The following is a 21969-nucleotide window of genomic DNA, read 5'->3' as shown; positions in this document are numbered from 1 at the left end:
TCAAGTTGATAATAGTATATTAAAAGATAATATTTTTAGTCGTTTGATAATACAGAATTTAAGTATTGCTGCAAAAGATACATTAGCATTTTGTCTTTTACTCTTTCAGTCTGTCACATTTCCTCTTCTACTATGCATCTGAATATACACTTCAAATTTTGTAACATATCTCACATTTTTTGAATATCTTCAGGAAATCTATATACTCCAAGTCTATTTCATTATTTATCTAATCAACCATATTACATCACAGAAAACCTCAGGACCATGCTAAAAATATTAAACCTTTGTCAGTGCTTTCTACAGGCAGTTCCTTTTTCTCACTGTATTTAGCAATATTTAGCTACTCCCAGCTGGCTAACCTGATACCACATGTAGTGCCCTACTGTGCTAGAGCTGAAATTGGCAACAGAGACCAAAGAATCCAATATGTTCCTGCTCTAAATGACTAAATGCAATACTTCTCTGTTGATATTCTCACTGCGTCACTTAACGAGTGAAGTGATCTGAGACATATGGAGAGCCACAAATCTGGGTACAATATGTTACTAGATGCATATGGGCAGGCACATTGGAATAATATCCAAACAACTAAAATATGTCATCCATTGCACATTGGACCATTTGTGCTCTTAGAATGCTGGGGGAAGGCATTTGAATTTATCCCTTGTATCTAGTGCTTCCACGGTCAAAGTAGATATAACAAAATTGAAACACTCCAAAACTTACTGGTGAATTTTTTAAAAATATAACGGCATTTATCATTTCAAAATTTGTAAATTAGAGTCTCTAGCTAATACAGGGGAGTACAGTGGTAAAACATAAGAAGACATAAACAAATTTGTAGAATAGACGTGGAATTAAAGTCTGGATTAAATATATGAGTTTTGAGGAGGAAAGTAATAAACTTCCAGCAAATGGAGATGGATGGTATAGGTTGGCAATTGGCTAATGAAATTTAATGCTGGGAAGGGATACATTTAGTAGGAATAATTAGCAAAAGTAATATTAAATCAAAGATACGATTTTAACAGGGCCACGGTGGCAAAGGAGCCTGATGCAAACATGTACAAATGGTTGAAGGTACTTGGGTCATTTGAAAGTAGTTAATGAAACATATGGGATTGTAGGCTTTAGAACTAAGAGACAAAAGCAAGATGTTATTGTGAACCCTTCTAAAACACTGATCATGAAGGCCATAGATAAGATAAACAGGGAGAAAATCAGTGGACGGATCAATGACCAAGAGGTATAGATTTAAGTTAAGGGTAGGAGGTTTAAAAGGGACGTGAGGATTCTTTTCAATCAGAGAGAATGATGGGAATCTGGAACTCATTGGCCCTTTGTATGGTAGAGGCAGAAATCCTCATCACATTTAACAAGCATTTAAACGTACAATTGCAATGCCAAAGCATACAGGATATGAGCTAAGTGCTGAAAAATGGGATTCTTGAGATCTTTTGGGCTGAATGGCCTGTTTCTGTGTTTTGAATAGTTTGTTTTGGCAGCATGGAAATAATCTCATGGCAATTTCTGATCTTGCTTCACGTTCCTGCAAGAGCCCAAGGATTCTGCCAAAAGTGTTGATTTGCCAGAGCCAGTCACGTACTTTTTAATTGCTGAAAGAACTGACATGCTAAAGATGCACTCCAGTTCTGCTAAAACAGAATATTTATGACTAAGAGTCTTAAATAATGTTGCTAATTTACATCTGTCGCAAAATACTTTACGAACGCACTGCTTCATGAAAATTGCAGAACCATGTGGATAAGAGCAATGATTTCTTTGGGCTGCCCTAGTTAAATATCTTTGGATGGATAAATAAAGAAGAAATGCTGCATCCACCATTACAAGCAGTTCTGGCATAAAGCCAGTCGGTCAGCCTCAATCACGTCAACATGAGAATTCCTCATCTAGAGAATATCAGAAAAGGCACGCAAGCCGTTACAGCACATTATATAGTATAAAGTAAGGCCCCTAAGATAAAGAAAATGACAGACAAGTGAAGTCTTGATGAAAAATGCAGAGAATTTTTAATTTGGTACCCTAGCTTAGGATGGCTATAACATGTTTTACAAACTCAATTTTGTTGAATTCATTGAATGAAATAGGAAGTTTTAAAAATATTTTGATAATATAATCACAGTTTTTCAAAACATGGGACAATAGCTAAATAATGGAAATATGCATCAACATAGGAAATATGAAGACTTTCACGTATGTTATTGGTTATCACAGGATAATGGGTTCACTATAACAATGTTGCTGCAGCAGGTATTTTCTGTGGATGCCTTTCAAGACAATATATAGGTTAACAGCATCCCAAGTGCAATTTGTCTGTTCTATATTTAGGTGGAGCCAGGTTAGGGACTTATGCAATGAGTCCGTCTTGACTTATGGGAACAGACCGTCAAACGTCTCATTTAGAGACAATAATTGTAATAATGAGTAGCCACATTTCAATTCATGTTTAAGTTTTAAGTCTGACTTTTAGGTGCCACATCATTACATTAGCAGTTACTCTATAATTACTTTTCATGCAATAAAATCCTGGCAAACCGTGACCCATGTTTGTACTGAGAAAACAAGCAGCTGATTTTATCTTGTATATTTTGCAGATTTGCTTTAGGTCATAGAATAATATATTGCATATTTTTCACACAATCCAAGACAAATCTAAAGGTTATTCAACATTCTGCAAACCAATACTACAAAACCTGTTAAGGGCATAACGAACAACCTCGTAAATAATTTCAAAGAGCTTGCTCCATGACAAAGGCGATGTTTTACCAATCCTTTTACAAATTAGTGAATGCTAATATTGTGATATAAGTATCAAATCCATGCTCAGGAATGCTTGACTGCTGCTTTGATGCATAGCAGAGTAGAAATGTCTCTAGCCTATTCAGCAACTTAGGCAGAACAAAACAGGAATGATTCATTCACTTGTGCCTAAGGAACTGTGGATCATACATTAGCTAATGTACCCATGTGAGCCTTCCTCATGTACACACTAGGGCCACTATTATGGCATTGCTTTCAGGAAAAATAGTAAATCCGTAAATTTTAACACCTTACGTGTATGCATCCCTCCACTTTCGCACTTGCTGTGACAAAAATATGGCTATTTGCTATTCCTTTTCACATCAAAGAATAACATTGTAGTGTTATGTTTAACACAAGTTAAAGTTTTCAAATAAGACAGATGGTATGACATAAATTAAAACATAGCATCTTCTGACCCTTCAGCTTAGTAAAGGGAATTTTCTTCCTTAATCCTGTACTAATGGTCAAAATTAAAGGCCTATAAATGTATATTTAATTATATTCTTGAATAAGGAAATTAAATATTTGGCAAAAAGAAATCCTAATGTCAGAATTGTGCTTGAATTATGAAACATTCATTGTTTAATGCAATGGAAAATCAAAATGAAGTTTCATATTTTATATGATTTATTACTGAATGATTTTTGAAAACAGTCTGTTTGTTTATGTAAAAGAATCTGAATATTCTGACAAAATACATATTTTCACGAAATATGATTATATAAGTTCTCCAAGCATTACTTCACAGTAGGTGCTGCTGGGTATTTTATTAAGCTTTAAGAACTGTAAAATATCTGATTTTTTTTGCCATGTTGTACCAAGCCTCCATGTAGTGCCAAGGCCAAGATCCACCAACATGCAGAGCCAAACAGAATTAAAATTAAACCAACACAAATTAGACATGAGCCAATACAAGGGCAGAGACGAAGAATGAGAGAGCAGAATGTATGGCAAAATAGAAACAAGCCAGTAACTGAACAAAAAATGAGGGGAAAAAAGCAGCAAATAAAAATTAAAAGGGAAATATGTTGAGTAACAAAAAAAGCATCAAAAGTGAGGAAGTTAATTAAAGGGGAAAGTAACAGATGGCAGTAGTAGTTTGGTAGAGAGAACCACAGCACTCTTGCTCCACCTGGCCCACAAGTAAACCAATTCATAAAAATAAACTTACCTTATTAGCTCTGTTCTGGGACTTCTGCCTTGGCACCTGTACTTGATGCTGAGGCAGTTAACAGGTGCCAACCTCATTGAAAGCATAATAAATGGACATCAGGATCTGAATGACAACATCAGAACTCAATTTCAGCATTTCAATTAGGCATTCACTGCTAATGCTGCCTAAATGATGAGGAACATAAATCAAATGTGGTTAGCACCATAACGCTGGAGTTTTAACCCCCAAGCTCCTTTCCAATTTGGGCACGGAGGGTTAATATCAGAGCTTTGGTGTAGCAGCTGTAGTTCAGATTGTCAACTTTTGAAATAAGTTGCATCATCGTTACAGACTCCGAAACAGTTACATATTGTTGCCATGTAAAAGCAAAGAAAGATATTGTGATAATTTGAAGTTTACTGTAGACACCCTAAATCCTTTGCCAGGTGGAAATACCAGACATTCCAACCCCTAACTACTAAGATACGGTCTCCAATTTGATTTTGTATCTTGTGACTAAGTAAAAGTAATCCCTATTGGTCTGTTGTACTTATAGTCTGGCACCAACAGAATTAAGCGTGGCTTGATTTTGAATTCTTTAATACTGCCACAAGCACAAGGTCACAACATCTGACAGTCTCCCAACAAATGCTAGCCCTTGATAATGGCATTTTTTAAGCTTTTGCATTATATTAATGTGGCATGCGGAAGTAGATGATCTTACTTTGAAGCACCATTACTTTATAGACAGCATAACTTTCATACATGCTACAATAAGCAAGAAACTAAAATGTCGGCTCTCTGTGCACTGCATTTTTCACTATTGATTTGCGTCTGAAATAGTCTCATAAATTTGCTGATACAGACAAGAAAGTAAATTGTGCTTTACTGGTTTATGCAACCATGGATTAGTAATTCTAAATCAATGTTTAGAAATTAGGATAGGGTCACTGAACCTGTGGTCTAGCTTGTTACATTTTCAAAGATACTTTAAAAAGCCCTCAGAGACGAAGTCAACTTATCTGGACAATATTATAATTGAAAGGAGGGATGAAGTTTAAAATTGAGTGCTTGGCAGGATGAGTTTAGCTTTATAATATTGAGTTGAAAATTCTGTATTGTCAAGTAATTGAACAAGCATACATTATTTTTCCACGTAATTTCGAAAGCTCACTAACCTTTTCACAGAACTTAAAAAAAGATTAAAGCATAAATTGAAGCTAGATGCCACTTACTTACAATCAACAGACATGACACAGACTGTGGCCGTAAATTGAAAAGTGAAACAAATTGATTTAAAAGCATGTATAACGCTGTGATAGATTGTCATGACACTATTTAATAAAAGAATGCTGGCTGCTCAGATTAGTTGCAAGATGTTGTTTTGAAACTTGAAGTGATCATCAATCTTAAAATGATATTTCACATCTATTTTAGTAACTATTTTGAGTACTGTAGCATGCAATTTAATTTAATTCTCGCGCAATTTATAATTGCAATAGTCACTTTGTGACTCAAAGGTAAAAAAATGAGAAATGTACACTTTCAGTGTGGTTTTCTTGAGCGAGATGCAGATATCTATTTTGAAGAAAACACAAGGATGTTTCCCATTTCAAGTTATGACACAATGATGCCATAAAAATTTCTGATTCAGGAAGATTTCTGTGGATCACCATTTTCAGCAAAATTAATAATATTTGATTTGAAACTATTTATATAGAGTCACTGACAGTAACCAGCCAAGGAATTCCACCTAGAACAGTAACATCACAAACAACTAGTGGCCAAGTGAAGTGTCAACCTTTGTAGTTTTTTTACTGTCAGGTAATCTGTTCTTGAGGCCAGAAAATTGCACAGTCTGATTCTTTAAATGTGTATCAACAAGATGAGATAGCCATATCTCGGTATTTATTTTCCACAGTAAAATTGCAGACTCCTTGAACTGAGTAGTTTCTGTCTGACATGCAGGTTTTGTTTTACAGCTGTGGAACAAAACAAGACCTTATTTTAATAGTTCTATCCTCTCTGCAGTGTATGTCTCTCCCAGGTGGGTAATTTTAGATGGATTAACTAGTTTCTGTATTATTGATAATTCTTCTACTGCGTTAAATGCCACTTTACAGTAGATGCTAACGTTTATGTTTTTAAATTTTTTTGGCTACAGTTATCAATATTGAAACAGTATCTTGTGTGCTATTTGTTTATTGATTATGAGTCTGAGTGACTATTTCCATGAGATGCTCATTCTAAATCAATTTGAAAGGAGAAATAACATTTTATTGAAGTCAAACTGAACAATGCTATTGGTGAACATGATGTGGAGGAGCCAGCGTTGGACTGTGGACAAAGTTAAAAATCACACAACACCAGAGTGGCTTGGTGGTTAGCACTGTTGCCTCATAGCGCCAAGGACCCGGGTTCAATTCCTGCCTTGGCCAACTGTCTGTGTAGAGTTTGCACATTTTCTTCATATATGGGTTTCCTCCCACAATCCAAAGATGTGCAGGTTAGGTGAATTGGCCATGCTAAATTGCCCATGGTGTTAGGTGCATTAGTCAGGGGTAAGTATGGGAATGGGTCTGGGTGGGTTACTCTTCGGAGGGTGAGTGTGGGCTTGTTGGGCCGAAGGGCCTGTTTCCACACTGTAAGGAATCTAATCTAATCTAACCAGGTTATAGTCCAACAGGTTTATTTGGAAGCACTAGCTTTCAGGCCCTGCTCTTTCTTCAAGTAGGTACAGAGCAGGACCACAAGATACAATATTTATAGCAAAAGATCTGTGTCATGCAACTGAAATGATATATTGAACAAACCTAGATTGTTGTTAAGTCTTTCATCTTTTAGGATGGGTTACAAGTTTTGAGTCATTAATATGTAAATCCCAGAACGTCTTTTAAGTCACATTTTCAAGATAACTTAAGGTTTTATAAAAAAAGCTGACATCTCAGCTCAGACAATGCATTAATGGTATGAAGTTAGAGTCTACCTATATCCCAATCTTGAGTCAGACTGGTTCTATTTACAAAGGGAAATTTATAAAATATTATATAGATTGATTGCCTACATTGACGGCCTGCAAGTTGTGTGCTTTTTGAGCAAAATAGAATGTATCTGCAAATATAATTGTGCAAATACAACTTCACCCCATAGACTTATATGTGTGTGCACGTGCATGAGTGAGAGAGTGAGTGTGTGCATGTGAGTGCCTGCATTGAGTGTGAGTGCGCATGAGAGAGAGTATGACTGTGTGTGCAAGCTTGGTAAAATGTGTGTGTAAGTATAATGGAGTATAATCCTGTGAGAGAATATGTGCATAGGTGTGAGCATGGGGGGTGTATGTGTGTGTATGTGAGAGAGAGCATGTGTATGAGAGAGGGTCTGCATGAGCGTGTGAGTATGTAAAAGTGTGTGTGTACGTTGCTTGTGTATGCATGTTTGAGAGAGTGTAAAGCGTAGTAGGGTCACCTGCAGTGTAACATGAACCCAAAGTCCCAACTGAGGCTATCCTCATGGGTACCGAACTTGGCTATCAGCCTCTACTCAGCCACTCTGCATTGTTGCCTATCCCGAAATCCGCCTTGAAGGATGGTCACCCAAAGATCTGAGGTTGAATGTCATCGACCGCTGAAGTGTTCTCCAACTGGGAGGGAACATCCCTGTCTGGTAATTGTTGCACGGTGTCCATTCATCCGTTGTCATAGCGTCTGCTTGGTCTCGCCAATGTATCATGCCTTAGGGCAACTTTCTCTGCAGCATATGAGATAGACAACATTGGCTGGGTCACATGAGTATCTGCTGTGTACATGGTGGGAGGTGTCCCCACGGATAATGGTAGTATCCGTGTCAACATTCTGACACGTCTTGCAGTGGTTGCCATGACAGGGTTGTACGGTGTTCTAGTCGATGTTGTCCTGAAGGCTGAGCAGTTTACTGTGAACAATCATCTGTTTATGGTTTAGCGGTTGTTTAAAGGTGAGAAGTGGAGGTGTTGGGAAGGTCTTGGCGAGGTGCCCATCCTCATCAATAATGTGCTGCAGGCTGCGAAAAACATGGTGTAGTTTCTTGGCTCCCAGGAAATACTGGACATTGCAAAGTGGCCGAGCAGTGGCTGATAGCCAAGTTCGATATCCATGAGGAGTGAATTGGTATTTTCAGAATTATATTTGCAGATACATTTTATTTTGCTCAAAAAATGCACAATCTGCAGGCAATCAATCCATATAATATTTTATAAATTTCACTTTGGAAATAGAACCAGTCTGACTCAAGATTGGGATACAGACAGACTCTGACCTCAAACCTTTAATGCATTGTCTGAACTGAGATATTAGCCTTTCTTTTATAAAATGTTCAGTTACCTTGCAATGTGACTTCAAAGAAGTTCTTGGATTTACATATTAATGAACCAAAATCTGCAACCCATTCAAAAAAATGAAAGACTTAACAACAATCTAGGTTTGTTCATTTCAGTTGCATGACACTGTAATCTTTTACTATAAATTCTGTGTCTTGTGGTCCTGCTCCACAGCTACCTGATGAAGGAGCAGAGTTCTGAAAGCTAGTGCTTCCAAATGCACCTGGTGGACCATAACCTGGTGTTGTGTGACTTTTAACATTGGTGAACAAGTCAAGGGCATTTTTCTGCATGATGTAACCATCCAGTCACTTTATCCCATCCCCTACAAACCATTGGCCATTCTGCACACCAGTAAATATCAGCAGCACTATTTCCAATTTCTTCAGAAATAGATAAGTGGATAGGACCTCAAATGGGAAAAATTATTGTTGCTGGAATAGGAAATGGAACAAGCACCTCAAATAATGTTGCCAAGTGTTAAATTTCCAGATGAGAAATATAGAGTAGATTGGATTGATACAGTTTTGCTATGAGCAGAACTTCTGCATTTTTCCATTTGGCATTTTGATAATACTAACAATTTTCATTACTTAGAAGCCTACTCAATGTTGCATTGGCTGCAGTGTACATTAATTACATGCATTTACATCTTTACCTGTCTCAGCAAAATGTTGTGAGGGTTTTTACAATTAAACTGCAAAATATTTCTGATATCCTGTTTTCCAAATTTGATCAGTTCAGACAAATAAACCTTTCACCATTTGCATTAATGAATGAACATTGTCATTATTTGCACGTTCCTGTTGCTTGATACATATCTACAAGCTGATTGTTTGCAAGTTGATATTGTTGTAGAAGTAGAGGCATTTTCCATTAGGATAACTTTTTACACTGTATCATACATCAAGAATTGAAGAATTAATTTAGAAGAAGGAGAAGCGTGGTATTCCCTCAAATTTCTTGCGTTTTTGAATGTCTGGAAGAACAGAAAATATCCATTTAGTTAATAGCAAGGAACTAACATGCTTTAGAGGTTCCTCTTGCAGGGAAAATTCAAGCAGACAGCTCATAACCTTTCCTGTCTTCAGAACTGGGTATCCTCTTGTACAACCTATGCTTAAGGGAGTTGCAGTCTGCAAATCTTAAGTGCATTCTTGTCAAGGTAACTCCTGTTGATAAAATTAATGTCCTTTAGAGAGTGTCCTACATTTCAACCTAATTCATTGAAGACTGGAAATCCTATTTTAAAACGGATCATGCAATCAGTGGTTTATTATAGAATAACTTGACAATAACAGTATACCATTTATTTGAAACACTTATCAGATATTGAGAAACAATATTTGAGGACCAAATGCTTACCTAACTTGACTGTACTTAGGTACGAGCAGCTTTGAAAATAATTAGCATCTTTAAGAGATCAATTTATCAAAATGTTGGTGAGGTTAAGTATCAAAATCATTAAATGCACGTTATCATTTTAAAAGGAAGGCATTACAAGAAGCAATTACTTGTGATTATAATACATACAAAGCAATGGGCCTGAGGTTTCTTTTCTGGTGGAAAGATAGTGTCATTTTGAATTTTGGGCTTAAGTCTCAAATGCCAGAGTTACACCTTTACTAACATATAAACCCAATAGAACCAGCAGTCGTCAAACCGTCGAGTATCCACATTTGAAGTATGTCTGTTAATGATGGAGTAGTAAAGACCAAAGATGCTGCCTCAGCAATTCTAGCTGAATTTCAGCTGACTTAAAGGAGATTATTGACCTGCATGACCTAAGAAGTAAAGAAGAACTGAGTTCACAATCTTCGATCCACTCACAATCTTTGAAACAGTAGCTTTGCTTCAAATGTTCAGAAAATAATATATTTTGTCTAAGTTACTAAGAAGAGATTGTGTAAGCTGCCTTCTTGAAACTATAGGCATGGAAATAGCATTCTATGGCACACAGCCCTTATCATGTCATTTAATATGAGCATTCCCATACATGCTTTTAGCAGGGTAGAATATGAACAGATGGAAGATGAATTGATAGAGGTATGCAGGATAGGATCACACCAAAGGAGAACACTACCAACTAGGATGTATTCTTCTACCAGAGCTTGCACGATACTATTTCCCCAGAGATTTTTAAGATGGTGATAATTCAGGAAGAGTTTCTTTGTGTGTGGTTATATGACCACATCTAAGAGTTAGTTTGAGACAGACTGATCAGGGAACAAGCAATATTAAGAACAGATTTCAGGCTCAGGCTCCTTTACAAAACTGTTCAATTGCATATTAAAAGTAGCTACTACTATACATACTAATCAGAAATATACCAGGGTGTAATCATATTGCTACATTATTGAAAGATTATACAATACTCTTTATTATTTGATTCAATTGGTCTACTCGATATACTTGTCTGCACGTTTCTCTCTTCCTATTTCACAATCTAACTCCGCCTACACTGTGCTACGTATGCCCAGCGTGGTACAACTCTTTGACATCATTGCACAGTTATTCCAGGTACTAATGACATTAAGCATCTGAGAAGCCAAAGGAACACTGTTTACTGTCATAAACTGTTGGCCAAGCATCTTCTTAAACATAAAGACACAAAGAAGAAACCAACTCTAGAGCACTGGGTTTTGTATAAAATTAAATGATTTGTCCTTGTACATAAATACATAAAACAAGTACTTCTTTCCAGCACTTAATGTTTCTCCATGCTATTCTTCAACTTAGCTGAAAATGTTTTGCTGGAAAAGCGCAGCAGGTCAGGCAGTATCCAAGGAGCAGGAGAATTGACGTTTCGGGCATGAGCCCTTCTTCAGGAATCTCCAGCATCTGCAGTCCTCACTTTCTCCTATTCTTCAACTTAGCCCAGTGATACGTGAGCTAATAACTGTTGGTCAGGATGCTAATAATGCTTGGCTGTGCTGTAGTATCATAATCCTCTTAGGATCATGTTAACTTTCATCTCAGGGCTCTTGAGTCACTGTTGTCTGCATCTATTATTGCCACTGCATGTACATGGTTTTCTGGTATCCCTGGCAAATAAATTATCAGACTTGTGAATGAACTGGCTGGAAATGTCACTTGAACTATTACTGAGAGAAAGTCGGGGTATTTGAAGAGTGATTCCAGGTGTATGTGTTATTTTTGTATCCTTTGACCAAAGTGATCCGATCAATTAGATACTCTCAAACTCAAATATTGTCACCCCACAAAAAGACAGATTTCCATCATTCTGTCTAAATAGTCCAACAAGGCCTGAATTCAAATTTCAGTTTGGGTGTACTGGCAAATCTGAGGGCCACTGTATCAGGGGGTGAATTCAGGCAGCTGCAAAACTCCCTCTAGATTTGAACATTCTCAAACCTGTTCTGCTATGCAGTGCCATTCATGGCTGAACTGTACACATTTTTATTCCTTCGTGGGGATGCAGGTGTCATTTTTTGTCCCTCCCAAATTGCTCTTGCGAAATTAATTGTGAACCATCTGCTTAAACCACTCCAATCCATCTGGTGTAAGTGCATTTATGGTGTTAAAGATGGATGTTCAGGATTTCGAACACATGCCAGTGAAGGAATAGCAAAATAGTTCCAAGTCACGATGGCTTGTGGCTTGGAAGGGAACCTGCTGTCCTTGTCCTTCTAGATGGTAAAGATATAGGATTGGAAGCTACTAATGAAAGAACATTATTGTAATAGATCATGAATACAGTACACACTGCAGCCACAGTACATTGTTGGTGGAGGGAATTAATGTTTTGGGTAATTGATAAGGTGCTGACCAAGCAAGCTGTTTTCTCCTGGACAATGTGGAGCTTCCTGTGTGTTGTTAAATCTGCATCCAACTAGGCAGATAGAGTATTCCATCATGTTCCTGATTTATAGGTGGGGAGTCAGAAGGTGAGCTCCTTGCCTCAGAACTCTTAGTCTCTCAACTGTTCTTGTAGCCATAGCAGATATATTGTTGTTCCAAGTCAGTTTCTAGTTGGTAGTAACCTCCAGGATGTTGATAATGGGGTTTCAGCAATAGTATTCCAATTGAGTGTTAAGGATAGATTTGATTCTGCCTTGGCGGACATGGTCATTGTGTGGTGCTTGTTGCATGGAAGTATTAGTTGCCACTTATCGGCCTCACTTCCATTCCTTTTGCCATACTCCTTGGTGCCCTTTGTCATCACCAGGTGAGGAGAGCTCATGGCTTCACCCTTTCTTTTTAACCTCACTCAGTCAGTCACAGTAATTTATTTTGTTTCTTTTCTGACACACACTATTAAACTTCAATTAAACTTCAATTGAACTGAGCTAGCCAGATCAAAAGTAAAGGAAAACCAATTCCAAGGGTTTCCTGAGTGAAAGTGAGGTGAGCTTTATTATCCTTATTCAAAAAATATAAAATGTGGAATTAAAAATGTACACAAAACACAGGAAATGTACTTATAAACATGGTGTTGGGTATGTGGGGAAAGATATATAATATACAGAGGAAGTTAAAGGCAATGGCAGTTTACAATTTTTTCGAGGATTTAAGGTGCAAGTCCCACATCACGTTTGGGGTCTTCAGCAATGTCCACAGCAACTAGAATATCCATTTCATCGTACTACCAGCTCCAGAGCAGACCTTCCAGGATTTTAATTCTGGATCAGTGGTGCTGGAAGAGCACAGCAGTTCAGGCAGCATCCAACGAGCAGCGAAATCAACGTTTCGGGCAAAAGCCCTTCATCAGGAATAAAGGCAGTGAGCCTGAAGCGTGGAGAGATAAGCTAGGGGAGGGTGGGGGTGGGGAGAGAGTAGCATAGAGTACAATGGGTGAGTGGGGGAGGAGATGAAGGTGATAGGTTAGGGAGGAGAGGGTGGAGTGGATAGGTGGAAAAGGAGCTAGGCAGGTCGGACAAGTCCGGACAAGTCATGGGGACAGTGCTGAGCTGGAAGTTTGAAACTAGGATGAGGTGGGGGAAGGGGAAATGAGGAAGCTGTTGGAGTCCACATTGATGCCTGGGGTTAAAGTGTTCCGAGGCGGAAGATGAGGCGTTCTTCCTCCAGGCGTCTGGTGGTGAGGGAGCAGCGGTGAAGGAGGCCCAGGACCTCCATGTCCTCGGCAGAGTGGGAGGGGGAGTTGAAATGTTGGGCCATGGGGCCGTTTGGTTGATTGGTGCGGGTGTCTCGGAGATGTTCCCTAAAGCGCTCTGCTAGGAGGCGCCCAGTCTCCCCAATGTAGAGGAGACCGCATCGGGAGCAACGGATACAATAAATGATATTAGTGGATGTGCAGGTAAAACTTTGATGGATGTGGAAGGCTCCTTTAGGGCCTTGGATAGAGGTGAGGGAGGAGGTGTGGGCACAGGTTTTACAGTTCCTGCGGTGGCAGGGGAAAGTGCCAGGATGGGAGGGTGAGTCGTAGGGGGGCGTGGACCTGACCAGGTAGTCATGGAGGGAACGGTCTTTGCGGAAGGCGGAAAGGGGTGGGGAGGGAAATGTATCCCTGGTGGTGGGGTCTTTTTGGAGGTGGCGGAAATGTCGGTGGATGATTTGGTTTATGCGAAGGTTTGTAGGGTGGAAGGTGAGCACCAGGGGCATTCTGTCCTTGTTACAGTTTGAGGGGTGGGGTCTGAGGGCAGAGGTGCGGGATGTGGACGAGATGCTTTGGAGGGCATCTTGAACCACGTGGGAAGAGAAATTGCGGTCTATAAGGAAGGAGGCCATCTGGTGTGTTCTATGGTGGAACTGGTCCTCCTGGGAGCAGATACGGCAGAGGCGGAGGAATTGGGAATACGGGATGGCATTTTTGCAAATGATGGGGTGGGAAGAGGTGTAATCCAGGTAGCTGTGGGAGTCGGTGGGTTTGTAAAAAATGTCAGTGTCAAGTCGGTCGTCACTAATGGAGATGGAGAGGTCCAGGAAGGGGAGGGAGGTGTCAGAGATGGTCCAGGTAAATTTAAGGTCAGGGTGGAATGTGTTGGTGAAGTTGATGAATTGCTCAACCTCCTCGCGGGAGCACGAGATGGCGCCAATGCAGTCATCAATGTAATGGAGGAAGAGGTGGGGAGTGGTGCCGGTGTAATTACGGAAGATCAACTGTTCTATGTAGCCAACAAAGAGACAGGCATAGCTGGGGCCCATACGTGTGCCCATGGCTACCCCTTTGGTCTGGAGGAAGTGGGAGGATTCAAAGGAGAAATTGTTAAGGGTGAGGACCAGTTCGGCCAAACGAATGAGAGTGTCGGTGGTAGGGTACTGTTAGTGACGTCTGGAGAGGAAAAAACGGTGGGCTTGGAGGCTCTGGTCATGGTGGATGGAGGTGTAGAGGGATTGGATATCCATGGTGAAGATGAGGCGTTGGGGGCCGGGGAAATGGAAGTCTTGGAGGAGGTGGAGGGCGTGGGTGGTGTCTCGAACGTATGTGGGGAGTTTCTGGACTGGGGGGATAGGACAGTGTAGAGGTAGGTAGAGATGAGTTCAGTGGGGCAGGAGCATGCTGAGACAATGGGTCGGCCAGGGTGACAGGCTTGTGGATCTTGGGAAGGAGGTAGAACCGGGCAGTGCGGGGTTCCTGGACTATGAGGTTGGAAGCCGTGGGTGGGAGATCTCCTGAGGTGATGGTCATCAATACCCCTCTTCCCACCCCATCTCTTGCAAAAATGCCATCCCGTATTCCCAATTCCTCCGCCTCCGCCGTATCTGCTCCCAGGAGGACCAGTTCCACCATAGAACACATCAGATGGCCTCCTTCTTTATAGAAGGGAGTTTCCCTTCCCACGTGGTTAAAGATGCCCTCCAACGCATCTCGTCCACATCCCGCACCTCCGCCCTCAGACCCCACCCCTCCAACCTTAAAAAGGACAGAACGCCCCTGGTGCTCACCTTCCACCCTACAAACCTTTGCATAAACCAAATCATCCACCGACATTTCCGCCACCTCCAAAAAGACCCCATCACCAGGGATATATTTCCCTACCCACCCGTTTCCGCCTTCCGCAAAGACCGTTCCCTCTGTGACTACCTGGTCAGGTCCTCGTCCCCCTACGACCCACCCTCCCATCCTGGCACTTTCCCCTGCCACCGCAGGAACTGTAAAACCTGTGCCCACACCTCCTCCCTCACCTCTTTCCAAGGCCCTAAAGGAGCCTTCCACATCCATCAAAGTTTTACCTGCACATCCACTAATATCATTTATTGTATCCGTTGCTCCTGATGCGGTCTCCTGTACATTGGGGAGACTGGGCGCCTCCTAGCAGAGCGCTTAGGGAACATCTCCGAGACACCCGCACCAATCAACCAAACTGCCCCGTGGCCCAACATTTCAACTCCCCCTCCCACTCTGCCAAGGACATGGAGGTCCTGGGCCTCCTTCACCGCCGCTCCCTCACCACCAGACGCCTGGAGGAAGAATGCCTCATCTTCCACCTCGGAACACTTCAACCCCAGGGCATCAATGTGGACTTCAACAGCTTCCTCATTTCCCTTTCCCCCACCTCATCCTAGTTTCAAACTTCCAGCTCAGCAACTTCCCCATGACTTGTCCAGACTTGTCCGACCTGCCCAGCTCCTTTTCCACCTATCCACTCCACCCTCTCCTCCCTGACCTATCACCTTCATCCCCTCCCCCATTGTACTCTATGCTACTCTCTCCCCACCCCCACCTTCCTCTAGCTTATCTCTCCACGCTTCAGGTTCACTGCCTTTATTCCTGATAAAGGGCTTTTGCCCGAAACGTCGATTTCGCTGCTCGTTGGATGCTGCTGAACTGCTGTGCTCTTCCAGCACCACTGATCCAGAATCTGGTTTCCAGCATCTGCAGTCATTGTTTTTACCTTCCAGGATTTTAAGCCTCATGAAGATGTTTAACAATAACTTAGCAATAAACGAGGATTGATCCAAAGTTTAATTTGAATCATATGCCTCGGTGCTTAATAAATACTCTCTAACACTAACATGGTGGTTAGGTTTTGAATTCATCTGGAGCTGGCAGATTTCCATTTCCGTTACTACCACTAACTTCAGCCCCTCACTGCCCTCAATGGGAAAGAGATTAGTTTAGATTCCAATTATGATCACTCCACCCAGACAACTGAGCTAAGCGACTCCTTAAAAAGTGTAATGTCACTATAGTCCGATCAGACCGAAGGATTGTATGCTCATTAGAGAGAGACTTTGTGATGCCAACATGGGTTAAGGTCCAATACTGGCTAAAGGTACAATAAAGGATCCTCTTTCTCAACCTCTTCCCTCGCCTGAGGTAAGGTGACCCTTGGGTTAGGTCACCACCAGTCATCTCTGTCTAATGAGAGAGCAGCCCTATGGTTCCGTCAGGCTATAATGATCACTGGAAAATATGCACGCATAGATGTTATGTTTAGACAAGGTAAAACTGAGCTATGTTCCCATTCCTGTAATACCTATGTTCAGCAACAGTGCTGTGGGTGTACCTAGACCACAAGATATACAGTAGTTCAATAAGACAGTTCACCACCAAATTCTCAAAAGCAATTAGGAATGAATTATAAAAGCAGGCCTTACCAGCAATGCTCATTTTCCATGAAAGAATTAAAAACAAATCATGAACAGTATATCTGGGATGTCAGATACATATTTAAATGTGCTGATCTTGTATTACTAGGCAAGGTCAAGTCACTTATTGCTGATGGAAGCAGTGTCTGTATAGAATCAATGTTCTGCTGAAACCGAGTTATCATTTCTCTAATGCCTAGAAATAATTTAGTAATGATTCGATCCCCTTTAGTGGAAATGAACAAGTCAGTGAGCAATTCCTCTATCCTTTAGGCTTAGTCTCTTGTACAAACGCCTTTTAGGAAGAATGAACTGCAATCAAGTTCAGCTTATTAGTGGAGCTTTGAAGAATTAAAACAACTTTCCAAAATTGGGCATTGGCTTTTATGCTGGATATAAAAGTGAACCATCAGTATTGCTATTGGTGGTTGCCATCTTTGTTGTTGACCACAGGGGTCTACTCTAAATGGGTGTCTTAAACTCCCACACATCTTAACATTGCAGTCTGTATTGTCTCCTGGTTTGACACCCTAGTTACTGGAACCAATAAAAGAAAATACATTTTGGGTAACAAATTGAGGCTTACTACAAATGCACATGTTTTGTAGCAGTTGGAGGGGGCTGACTTATTTGTGGAAAAATGTGATTTTAGGACCAAAACAATCAGATCATTTTATATGCCATGCTGACTTACGTGGATGGCAGACCAACACTAATAACTCATGAGCTTGGGATAATACATACTTTTTAAAATGTTTATTGGTTTATTCTCTAATTTTGGTGCAATACAATTTACTGCTTCAGGATGAAGAATTTCTTCCAGGTTCATAGAACTTAGAACAGTACAGCATAGTACAGGCCCTTCGGCCCTCAATGTTGTGCCAACCTTTAATCCTGATCTAAGATCAAACTAACCTACATACCTACATTTTACTATCATCCATGTGCCTATCCAAGAGTTGCTTAAATGTCCCTAATGTATCTGACTTTACTACCACTGCTGACAGTGCATTCCATGCACCCACCACTCTCTATGTAAGGAACCTACCTCTGACATCTCCACGAAACCTTCCTTCAATCACCTTAAAATTATGCCCCATCATGATAGCCATTTTCACCCTGGGAAAAAGTCTCTGACTATCCAGTCTACCTATGACTCTCATCATCCTGTACACCTCTATCAAGTCACCACTTATCCTTCTTTGCTCCAATGAGAAAAGCCCTAGCTCCCTCAACCTTTCTTCAAAAAACATGCCCTCCAGTCCAGGCAGCATCCTGGTAAATCTCCTCTGCATCCTCACTAAAGCTTCCACATTCTTCTTATAATGAGGCAACCAGAACTGAACATAATTTTCCAAGTGCGGTCTAACTCGGGTTTCATAGAGCTGCAGCATAACCTCACAGCTCTTAAACTCAATCCTTCTGCTAATGAAAGCCAACATTGCATATGCTTTCTTGACAACCCTATCAGTTTAGGTGGCAACTTTAAGGGATCTATGGAAGTGGAGCCCAAGTTCCTCCACACTGCCAAGAATTCTGCCTTTAACTCTGTAATCTACATCAAATTCTACCTTCCAAAATGAATCACTTCACACTTTTCCAGGTTGAACTCCATCTGCCACGTCTAAGCGTAGCCCTGTAACTTGTCAAAGTCCTGTTGCAAACTACAACAGCCCTCCATACTATCCAGAACTCCACTAATCTTTGTGCCATCAGCAAACTACTAACCCACCCTTCCACTTCTTCATCTAAGTCATTTATAAAAATCGCAAAGAGCAGAGATCCCAGAACAGATCCTTATGGAACATCACTGGTCACCGAGTTCCAGGCTGAATACTTTTCATCTACTACCACGATCCTCTGTCTTCTATGGGCCAGCCAATTTTATATCCAGGCCTCCTTACTTTCTGAAAGAACCTACCATGGGGAACCTTATCAAGCGCTTTACCAAAATCCATATTCACCACATCCACTGCTCTATCTTCATCAATGTGTTTTGTCACATCCTCAAAGAATTCTTGAAGGCTTGTGAGACATGACCTGCTTGTGAGGCATGTCCCCATCTAGCTTTCCTAAGTCCATTCATCAGTTCATTCCTGGCTACCTTGCAACATTCTAGAGCCCTGTTCCTTGCTTCCTTAACTGCAAGGAAAGTTCACCCAACCGTCCCTTCCAAGGTTCCTTCACCCTGCCATCCCTTCCTTGCCTCAGTGGGACAAACCTGTCCAGCACTCGCAGCAAGTGGTCCCTAAATAACCTCCACATTTCTGTCATGCATTTCCCGGAGAATATCTGTTCCCAATTTATGCTCCATTGGTTCCTGCATAATAGCATTGTAAATCCCCCTCATCAATTAAATACATTCCCATACCTTTTGCTCCTATCCCTCTCCATGACTATTGTAAAGGTCAGGAAGTTGTGATCACTATTACTGAAATGCTCTCTCGACGAGAAATCTGACACTTGATCTGGTTTGTTGCCAAGCGCCAAATCCAATATGGCCTGCCCTCTAGTCTACCTAATTACATATTGAGTCAGGAATCCTTCCTGGACACACCTGACAAAGTCTGTCCTATCAAACTATTTGCACTAAGGTTCCAATCAATATCACCCTTATTCCTGACACTACTTGCGTTAAAATAGACACACTTCAACCCATCACACTGACTACAACCTTGCCCTATCAACTGTCTATCCTTCCTCACAGACTCTCTGCATGCTGTAATGGCCTGTTCACCAGCTACCCTATTCTCTGATAGCTCTGGTTCCCATCCCCCTGCCAAACTAGTTTAAACCATCCCGAAGAGCTCTAGCAAATCTTCCACCTAAGATATTGGTGCCCCCTCCAGTTCAGGTGCAACCCGTCCTTCTTGTACAGGTCCCACCTTCCCCAGAAGGTATCCCAATGATCCACATATCTGAAGCCATCCTGCCTACACCAGCCCTGCTGTCACATGTGCAGCTGCACTTGTTCTCTGTTCCTAGCCTCTCGAACTTGTGACACTGGTAGCAATCCTGCGATTACTACTCTGTTCATCCTGCCTTTTAGCTTCCAACCCAACTCCCTATATTCACTTTTCAGGTCCTCCTCCCTTTCCCTAGCTACGTACCAATGTGTATCACGACTTCTGGCTGCTCCCCTTCTCCCTTAAGAATCCTGTAGACTCAATCTGAGACATCCCTGACCCTGGCACCCAGAAAGCAACATATTATCTGGGATTCTCGTTTGCGACCACAGAATCTTCTGTCTGTTCTTCTAACGATTGACTGTCCTATCATTATTGATCTCTTATTCTCGCCCTTTCTCTTCTGAGCCACTGAGCCAGGCTCAATGCCAGAGAACTGACCACTGTGGCTTTCCCCAGTAGGACCCCCATCCCCCCCAACAACAGTATCCAAAATTGATTTCACAGGAGATCATCTTCTTGTGCCTGTATGCAGTATGTGCATGGAACAATCCTTACGACTGAAGGGATCGGCCCAAGATACATGCAATATCAGGCCTTCATCTTCAAGTGCTGATAAAGTTTAGCTGGTTAAGGGGGAAATCAACATTTGGCTACTGCAGTACTGGGTATGTAATTAAAGGGGATGAGGATGAGTGCTAACTGGGTTGGGTGAATGGCCTCTTCTTGTTCTTATTGTCTATCTATCCCAAAATCTTTCATCGTCTGTGAGTTCATGCCTGTTCCTCTGTCTCTGATATAAATGCATCAAATTCATCCCTGTTCAACCATTGTATAGATCTTACTTGCTATAAATTTGTGCTTTGCTGCGCACGTTGCTATCTGTAACCACATTCAAAAGGCACTTATCATCAGAAACCCAGCTTTAGGAGCAATAAAGCTTTGAAGTTTTATTAAATTATTTTCCTATGTAGATGCAAATCTTTTTTACTCTTCAGCAAACTTTCATGAATAGTATTACAAGTTCACCGTGATATAAAAATATGACAGGCATAACATTTTTAATAACATTGATTATGGAACAAATTTTATTTTTAAGGTACAATGAGTGGTGGGAAAGGTGGGAACTGACATTGCTGCTGTATGGTACAGATGTTTATGTTTTTATATTATTTCTAAGGGATAAGAACATATTGTCATTGAAATATTCATTCAGGGAGTCACATTTTTGGCTGCACTGCAGTCAGGTGCTGAGTAACAATGTGTCAGTCCCCCAGCCCCATGGAGAGCAGGAAGAAATGCTCCAGCATTTGAAGTCGAAAAATGTGATTATTCTGAATCTATGGGAACAAGAAGACATAACACAAACCTTTATTTAATAGAATTCATTAGTCATCTTTGTGGCAAATCATAAATGAAACAGAGTTTTCAGTCCCAAAGACAGAATATTCAGCAAGTCCAGCAGCATCGCGACATTGATCTGAGGCAGTTATGAAAAATGGGCAATAATGAATTGGCAAACTATTGGATAATGCCATCTGACTTTGTTCTTATTGAAGCAAATGGTGAGTCCAGTTTCAACGATACCTTTTCTCTTGGGCTAAACTGTAGATGACTTTTACAAACAAAAACAAATTAACTCAACAGATATAATAGCTTGCCTTGCCTAATTGTTTTCCAAGACCCAAATAATAAATAATTTTGAGATCATTGTGGTCCAATGTTTCTCAAAGCCTCTTACGTCTTTGCATTCATGGAGCTCTCTCTTTCTTGAGTGAATGAACTAAAGGTGAATCCTTGATGTCAATTCAATTTTTCTCTGTGACAGATGTCTACCAATGTTACTTAATTCTTTCATAACACTAATATTTTAGTGAGGAACAGCAATAAACTAAAGTGACAATGCTGCACTTGTCTTTAGAGAGGAACATCAGTCAGAACTCTCAAATGAGATGACTGTTTAATGTGTATTCTGGCTGTGATGTCTTTCATAGTTAATTGGTCCACTGACACTCTGGCCTGGGCGTTCTTCCATTCATACATTTCTGGCACTTCTTTGGTGAAGCGGTGATCAACAACACAAAGGTATGCCCTTGATTCTGGTATCTTCTCTACAGTCAGCCTTACCAACCTTTCTTTGGGACTAGCCCTTTCACTTCTGCTAGGGGGCTCAGAGATTGGCTGCAGCAATACTTGGCAGTGTAAAATCCCCTCTC

General features: G+C 40.9%; 1 long non-coding RNA gene across 1 annotated transcript in view; it reads right to left on the bottom strand.

The window, feature by feature from the left end:
* Positions 1-20830: 20830 nt before the first annotated feature.
* LOC148145865 (uncharacterized) overlaps positions 20831-21969 on the bottom strand; it is a 46166-nt gene continuing 45027 nt past the window's right edge. The window contains exon 3 of the long non-coding RNA XR_015761216.1: positions 20831-21093. This is a non-coding gene — a long non-coding RNA (uncharacterized LOC148145865). The remainder of the gene's footprint in view (positions 21094-21969) is intronic.

Source organism: Chiloscyllium plagiosum, unplaced genomic scaffold (assembly GCF_037043375.1).
Source record: "Chiloscyllium plagiosum isolate Xiang-an unplaced genomic scaffold, Cpla_swu_hap1 HiC_scaffold_23, whole genome shotgun sequence".
In the NCBI taxonomy this organism is placed as follows: Eukaryota; Metazoa; Chordata; class Chondrichthyes; order Orectolobiformes; family Hemiscylliidae; genus Chiloscyllium; species Chiloscyllium plagiosum.
This window is presented reverse-complemented; position numbering and strand designations above follow the sequence as displayed.